Below are 8,842 nucleotides of genomic sequence, written 5' to 3' on the forward strand. Positions count from 1 at the left end.
GAGTTCAAAAACTGACAATGTTGACATAGAAGGCTTTCATTGTTTTACGTGTCCTCGCCCGAAATGTAATAAACAGGCGAATACAAATAGTGGGGATGTCCACGTATATTATAAAGAACAGTTTTTTGGGGGAATATAAAACTTGAGAAGTTAAATGATTAAGGCATCATCTGGATTAAACTATACAAGTCTTTTTTTTTTGGAGGGGGGGGGGAGGTACGAAAATGATATATTTATCTGTAGCTGTTACATTCCGTCCGATGACTCGACAGTATATAAACAACCAAATTCCCCTTTATTTGATGATTATTTTTTGTTTTGAACAACTATCTTCCGATACACGATATTATAGTCAATTTGGCGAGGTTCTTATTACCGGTGATTTAAACTCAAAAACAGCCAATAAACTGGATATTATTCAAAAGATTAATCTAGACCGTTATATTGATATGACGGTATGCGAGGTGCCCGTTGATAATTTACCATTATGATCCTCATTTGACAGTCACTGTAATGCTTTTTGTAATAGACTATTAACGCTATATAAAGAAAACGGCGTTTTATTGTTAACGGTCGCAAAGAGCAGGGTAAATTCACGTGTTTCAAAAATACACGTAGTAAAATAGCTGCTAGCGTAATTGACTACGTTATCGCTAACTTCAATATTTTTTAATTAATCAGTTATTTCGAAATACTACATATTAATGAATTTTCGGATCATTACCCAGTAAAGTTTTCATTGGAATTCAAATCGATGAAATACACTAAAACGGATAACGCATTCGACCAATTTTTTTGGGACTGTACAAATAATGAGCTATTTTTAATCAACATTAAAGGTAAACAAAAATAACTTTGACAGACTTGTAGACGATTTGCTTAATGATGTAACAGATATAAACTCATGCATTGAAAGACTATCTTCATTAATTTACAATATTTCTTTCGATGTAAACGGTACACATATCACCGTGTCTGGTAATAAATGCCCAAATCCTCCCAACGTGAGAAAACACATACCATGGTTCGATAATACATATAAATATTACAAAAACGAATTATATAGCTGTACAGATCTGACAAAAGAGTATAACTTTTCATCGAACTGGCTAAATATTACTAAATTCAAATACATTATGTCTGAAAAGAGAGACAGTAAAGTACGAAATAAAGCAAAATTCATATATAATGCTATGAAACTTAGAAAAAAACAAGTTAGAATCCTCGTGGTATTTTGTCCTCATCTTGTTAACCTATTGATTGTATGGAACTGTGTATGATCAATTGAAATGACATATTCCTTATTCTAATCCTTAAATGACAGAAAAACTGTATTGACAATTAATTACTTGTTTCTTACACGTCTATTTCGTTTGTGCCAGCCAAATTAAAAAAAAAATATATTAAATGCATCACAAAGTTATTATTTAAAATTAAACATTAGCATTGTTCATATAAAAGCCAAGTTGTTTAAATCCTAAACATTTACATGTACTTCGGATTATCCATTCGGAACCACTCAAATCTCTTTTTAATGTTCAGTTGGGTGTAGCCTAGTCTATGTAATTGAAGCGCTGTGCTTTGCCAAGCACCTCATTTAAATACAATGAATATTCATTATGTCACAATACGTCTTCCATATAGCCTCTACCCATCAGAAATGACCGAGTTGGTTCATAATACAATTGTCCGTGGTTCGATCCCAGGTGGGGTTAATTTTTTTTCTTTCTTTAATTTCATTCTTGTTTTATACTGGAGCTTTTTAGTCCTGTTGTTTACATTTATCAATTTAAAGCATTAATCACAAACTTCAAAACATGCCAAAATCTGTGAACAAGTACATGTAAGTTATTAATGGTAACCCCCATTTTTATTTGTGTTTTATGAGAATACGTAGATGAACATATTTGAGCAGTTTCGCAGAATTCTATTAGAAAGAAAAAATTATAAATTACATTTATGTGGTTACAATATTGGGGTGACATAAAATTATAAAAAATATATTTCTCAAAATTTAACCTGTGTATTCCATTTTATTGTAGTGTGTGGTTTAATTAAATGGCATATGATGTATCTTAGTTTATATAATATCTACATGTTGCCAATTTCATAGGTTATTAATTATTTTTACGCAATTAGAGATGTTTCAGTTTTATTGAACAAGTACATGTTATGTAATGGTTAATAAAATCCAAAAATAGCCGGTGACCCTATGTTTTTATTTCATTTTTCATATATTATTTGTATATATATCTTAGATACAAATTTGGGACAAAATCTATTATGTGCAAAAAAAATCAGCAAAACTGCAGCAACACCCCTTAAAACATTTACTTTTCGCCACGAAAGTTCTTTCTAAAAATCAAAATATGGAAAAAAAAGAATTAAAGGACTTTTTTAAATAAGTATTTGATACTTTAATAAATAACTTCTCAAATCGTAAATTGTCCCGAAATTTGTGTGTGAGCGGAAATAAACTTAACCTGAAACAATCTGTAATTGCCCGTTTACGCACGTAAGAAAGCAAGTATGGTTGAATTGTGTGTTCAAGAAAACTGCACCTTTAATATGGCCTGAAAGCGAGTGCAATTTGAATGAGTAAATGGAGATCAAAGGAAGATCACTGTAAATAAAATTACTAAAATGTATGCATTTTGTATATTGGTTTGATGTGCTTCTTTGGCAGTCCAAATAGAGGAAGGTTCACCAGTTTTTGATAACTATCAGGTTATATGGCGAAAAATTCAAAACTTAACAATGTGGATGATCATGTCCATAACCACAAAACAACACTTTACCATCGCCAATATTTAAACAATTAGTAATAAACTAGCCAGGAGACGTACTTTCGGACAAACATATCTTTAACCTATTGCTACATACAACGATAATGTTTGTGGTCGCATCATATGAGTCAAGTCTTATATTTCAGCCAGAAACGTTGGTAATCATCTGTTCCCAAACGCGGGCCTGTATCTTAAGCGGCTTGCTGCATAATAAACCACTTAACGTATTCATATATTCTGACACACGTCATAAAATATCCATGAAAGTCTAATTTCTGGAGCTACATGACATAACTGTCATCACGCAAACAAAGGCTGTGTTCTTTTCACATTTTTTTGTAACAAATTGATGGTGGCTTATAACATAAAGTATGGGCAAGAAGTACGTACCAAGAACAACACAATATACATATATTAATAATGTTCTATCACGGCGAATTCCTCATACCACAATGTATCATAAAGTGCATATTCATTTACTCTTAGTGGATGTTGGCGTTCGAATGTTCAGGCTACCATATTTTTTAAATAAACAAAAATGTAACGCAACACGCTGCACCAATTTTAATAATTTTGTTCGTGATTTTGTTATAAGTTTGATTGTCTAGCGCGTTTGGGCAAGCTTGAAATGAATGCGTTTACTTTTTAGTATCTGATGCAAACAAATATGCAAACGTCCGATGAACATCAAAATTGTGATATGAGGAGATGAGTGCTAATATATCTTTCTTTCAAGCATTCGGACACGGCATTAATAATTGAGTGTTATAACTATTAAACATAACAATACATTCTTTAGGATTTTCTCATTGCCTATGTTAATTATTAAACCCACTTGGGAATATCAGCAACAATGCAAAACGATCATTTTGGCTTTCGATGCACGCTAGTGACATTGGAAAAAACATTCGCACACACTCGCGGATAATACTTGTTTAACGCGCCTTTGTTTAGTCAATAATTCATGGAGTCAATTGATTGGTGAATATTTCATCGAGTCAATTGATTGGTCAACATTAAATGGAATCAATTGATTGGTCAATATTTCTTTGTGGCTTTTTATTTGTCAATATTTTATTGCGGATTTGTCACAAGGCGTCAATGTATTGTTTACATATTAATGTTTGCTAAGCACTCTTCCTGCAGAAATCTCCCATAGCCCCCAGTTGTACACGTATGTCGCTCGCGCGAGCCCGGAGTCAGTGGACGAAAGGCGGCAGTACTAGGCCATGTTAGACATGCACATCAGTCTCATCATCCCGGGCATGCGATTGCACATCATCATCGCCATTAAATTTTCTGAAATATAAAGATTAACTTGAGTTACTTCAGTTTAAACATTTTAATTATAGCTTGACTGCATCGACAGCCTTAGGATTTTTTGAAACGCCGATATGGAGTCAATTTCCTGGGGCCCGTCTTATCAAAGATCGTACGATGCACCTTACGATGAAATTTTCGAAGCACCATAAATACGTAACCGTCACATTTATAATTACTTTTGTTGAACATTTCCATTCATTTTCAAAGAAACTGTCAAATATCCTTTATATTTGAAACATACAAATCATAATCACATGTATTTTAAAATTACAAAATTCAATCGTAAGTTAACAGTGTCGTACGATCTTTGATAAGACGGGCCCCTGGACCTTCACCCTGTATATCGGGGACATCTTAAAGAACGCTCCAACCATGTGGATCGAAGCCGTAACCCCCAGGTCGCTAGGCGCTAGCCATATCCATAACGCCACGACGACCTCAATTTTGAATGAGACGAGGTTGTTCATGGATTCAATTTTTCTGTCCCAGCTGTTTAAAATAATGTCAACGACACCAACGAAGGTGAAAAGAGCACAACGTTGCGAGTTGTATATAATATTTTGAAAATTTGAAAGCAGTTGTAAAACAAAGATATACGTTTCATTAGCGATTTCATAGAAGGCTATATGAAAGGGGCCTTTTCACAGATTTTGGCATGTATAAATGTAAACATTGAATCTAAAAAGCTCCAGTAAAAAATCAACAATATTTTTTTTAAAGTAACCATCAACAGGGCACGAACCACTGACCACTGGAATAAATGTCTACCACTTAGACCACTTGAGCATCCGTGCTCATACAATGACGGATGTATTTTATACTTTATATTAGCAATCCTCGTAGTTTCACAAAATATAACGACAACAACAGAACTTTCGAAATTATTTAATCGTTTCGCGTTGCAACGCTTAATAATTTTGAGGTTTTTAAATCGTCAAACGATGCATAATTATAATGGCTATTTTAGAGCATGGTAAATGTTCAGTATTACTGTTTCATCCCAAATATTATAACTAAAACGAAAATTTGCGAATCTGAAACAACTGTTTTTAATTGTGTCAATTTACCAAAACGTGAAAAAGCCCCTTGAAATCTGTTGGTGTTAGTACAGCTTATATATCATGAACAAATCCAAACAATCGGGCACTCTTCCATAATTCAATGCGTACTCGAAGTGCAGATCCAGATATAACATCACGATAAATCACTGGCACTGTTACATATGGGCCGTGTTCTGTGAAAATGGGGTTTAATGAATGTGCGTAAAGTGTCGTCCCAGATTAGCCTGTGCATTCCGCACAGGCTAATCAAGGACGACACTTTCCGCTTTTATGATATTTTTGGTTTACAGAAATTCTCTTTTTTGCATAAATCCAGTTTAGACGGAAAGTGTCGTCCCTAATTAGCCTGTGCGGACTGCACAGGCTAATCAGGGACGACACTTAACGCACATGCATTTTACCATCTTTTTACAGAGCAAAACTCATATAAACTTCAATAAAAAAGCCATGATGGAAATACAAACAGAATGCTACCACATACGCCAATGTCGATATGCTATATCTTAGAGTAGACGCTCATATGGCACATAATTAGGGCTGTCACGATTCACCGGTAAGTCGGTATATCGCGATGTATGTCGTTGAAAAAATTCGCAGCGTGGTACGGCGTTGCCGCACCGATTTTTAAAATCTAATTTTTCTTTTATGAGCACAGCGGATAAATACATAACATACTTTGATTTAATAATCGTTTGAAGTTCTATCAAGTTTATTAGGTTGTGTTGATCACCTTTTGACAGGTTATAGTCAGAAAATGATTGTTCTTATTTATAACAGTTTTTAGTTGTACCATGATACCATGGTTTTCAGATTATTGAGTCTCATAAAGTTGTTAAACCTGTTATTCTGCTGTTTTCTTCACAGATATACATTCTGTAAAATATCGCGATACGTATCGCGATACAGTGTTGCCGCATCACGATATATCACGATACGCTAACGGCGCATCGTGACAGCCCTACACGTAATCGTGATAATTTTGAAGACAATACAGTTTTCGAAGCTGAACAATCCAGCCCTGGGCTGGTATTCATAAAGCTCATAAGGGTAATCGTAAGAAAATTCCTTAAATAATTAAAAATTCCTTAAATCTTTTGCTCTTTCATTTCGGTGTATTTTTTCATTTAATTTGTTATTTAAGTAAATTTTGCATAGAAGAACAGTATTTTGGAATTTCATAACTGAAATAATTAGAATTTAATAGAAAATTGATTTTTTAAAATTTTCCCTTAAATCCAGCTTATGCAAAGATTTGCCTTAGGAGCTTTTATGGATACCTGCCCTGGAGAAGACTGCTGGAGCTACAGCTTACAACCGGTCTGGGGACTCGACAAACATACAGGTTTTTCCTATACATTGAATTTATATAGACGTGTTCAACATCACAACGGTGTATTAAAGATGGTATTGTTTTTCAGTAGAACTGAACTAAACACAAAACCTGTTTAACCCATCTATGCCTAGTGTCTAGAAAATAGGCCTTGGCCAACAGCGTAGACCCAGATGAGACGCTGCATGATAAGCATCTCATCAGGGTCCTCGCTGTTTGCTTAAAGAAAATCCGGTAAGAAATATTCTAGATATAGAAATTTATATATACTAGACATCCCTAATCTTGGAAAAGAATTGATCCAATTTAGAAGGATGGGAGAGTCCACTAGGCATAAATGGGTTAAGAATAAACGATATATTACCTATTAATACAACAGTGCACTACAACGGCATGGTCCAGAAATATACACTTTCAATTAATATGCCGTTACGACAGTTTTGCTTGTTTTCGTCATACCATCGCACGAAAAATAGACAAGTCAGTCATATATTTTACTACCGCGTTCGTTTTCCATGAAAATTGTAGCATAACAAGCTGGTCTTTACACCGGAAAATAAACACACCCGTTGTTTATTTTCTTAATTATAGTACATGTTCACAAGTTACCTCACCGATATGTTCTATATTTGACTTAACTATGGCGCATTCTTAAAATCGACCCAAATGGCGACTTGAACAGTGAATATCATAACGATAATTTAGCCCACGGCATTGATTTTTCAGTTTTTAAGAATAAAATAACAAAAAATCTTACCACTGCCTCCTCCTCCCATCAATAACGGGTACATCATTGCATTACTGCCACCGAAAAGGCTGGTAGACGAAGTTTGACCAGTCTGACCAGTCTGACCAGTGGTGGTCCTTTGGGACCCGGTGCTACCCCCGCTGTCACCGCCCATAAATTGTCTCATCAGCATCATGTTCATTAACGGGTTTTCGCCAAGACCAAACATTTGGCATTTAACTTCAATCACTTTCAGTGCGCAGACAAACAGAAAAATAACTTTCAACTTCATCTTTTTCCGGTATTTTTCTGTACACTTAAAGAGAGCTAAAGGTAAACCTCCGCACGTCCTGCCTTGTCTATCGAAAGTCGTGTGCAACCTACGACAAACTGTCGCCTTGTAGTTGCTTAAATCCGAGCTCTCACAGTCACGTGTAACTTTCATATTCATCAAACCATGATCGCCGTCTATCTACAACGTGAGTAATTAAATTCTAAATGCTATAGTGAATTATACCGCATATAGATGGGTTTATTATTATCTCGGTGGGCGTGATTTAATATGACAAACGGAATGTTTTAGTTCGCTTTGAAGAAAAAGACCACTGTAATATTGCGCGAAAACAATTGGAAAATGTAATGCTTTTAAACGTATTGAGCGTTATATAAGTCTCAGAGACATGTAATAATTTGTGACACAAGCTGCGTTTATGTCTTCGAAAAAACAACAACTTCGAATTATTTTGGAAAGTGAAACAAATAAGAAATTGATTACATCAACAATAAGCCGCGTCGGTTATTCATCAAAGCATTAGGCCTCTTATAAAAAAAACTTGTAACATATCCATAACGGTTCCGGATGAATTCATGTTTGCGACGAAATGTTTTACTAATTCGCCCCATTGGAGCAAAAAAAGGAACCATTTGCCTTCTAATATCAATGTCACATGGTACCTTTTTGCACCAAGGGGCGAATTTTTTTTGTCGAAAGCTGATTATATCCGGAGTTTTGTAAACTTGAATAATAAACAAACAAGTATTTACCGTATGATTTTTGCCAGTACCGTTTTTTTTCGCTCCCTACTGTACACTATCCTTGTTTACATGTGTAACAAAATATTTACAACATTTTTTTCACGAAATATTTGCATGGTTAGAACAATTGTCGTTGATCATTCCATGTTTCAGGAAGGAATGTAGGAAAATCAAGCTATAATGACTTACAGGATTATGTACTGAGTATGAGATTCATTATACGTTCACTAATAATAAAGGGACCTTTTCACGTTTGGATAAACTGACAAAATTGAAAAAAAAGTTGTTTCAGATTCGCAAATTTTCGTTTTAGTTATGCCATTTGTGAGAAAACAATAATACTGAACATTTAACATGCTTTAAAAGAGCCATTTTATGCATCGTTTGACGATTTAAAAACCCGAAAATTATAAAGCGTTGCAACGCGAAACGAATAAATAATTTGGAGAGTTCTGTTGTTGTCGTTATATTTTGCGAAACTACGAGGATTGCTTATATAAAGTATAAAATACATCTATCATTGTGTGCGGAAGGATGGCCGAGTGGTCTAAGTGATAGACTTTTTACTCCATGAATCCAG

At 34.6% G+C, this 8,842-nt stretch overlaps 1 long non-coding RNA gene across 1 annotated transcript; it reads right to left on the reverse strand.

The window, feature by feature from the left end:
- Positions 1-3,106: 3,106 nt before the first annotated feature.
- On the reverse strand, positions 3,107-7,642 carry LOC127882215 (uncharacterized). The gene is made up of 2 exons (XR_008050447.1): positions 7,258-7,642; positions 3,107-4,085 (listed from the first exon to the last, which is right to left on the reverse strand). It is a non-coding gene; the product is annotated as an uncharacterized LOC127882215 (long non-coding RNA).
- Between the last annotated feature and the right edge of the window lie 1,200 nt (positions 7,643-8,842).

The sequence above is a fragment of the Dreissena polymorpha genome, chromosome 5 (genome assembly GCF_020536995.1).
Source record: "Dreissena polymorpha isolate Duluth1 chromosome 5, UMN_Dpol_1.0, whole genome shotgun sequence".
Lineage (NCBI taxonomy): Eukaryota > Metazoa > Mollusca > Bivalvia > Myida > Dreissenidae > Dreissena > Dreissena polymorpha.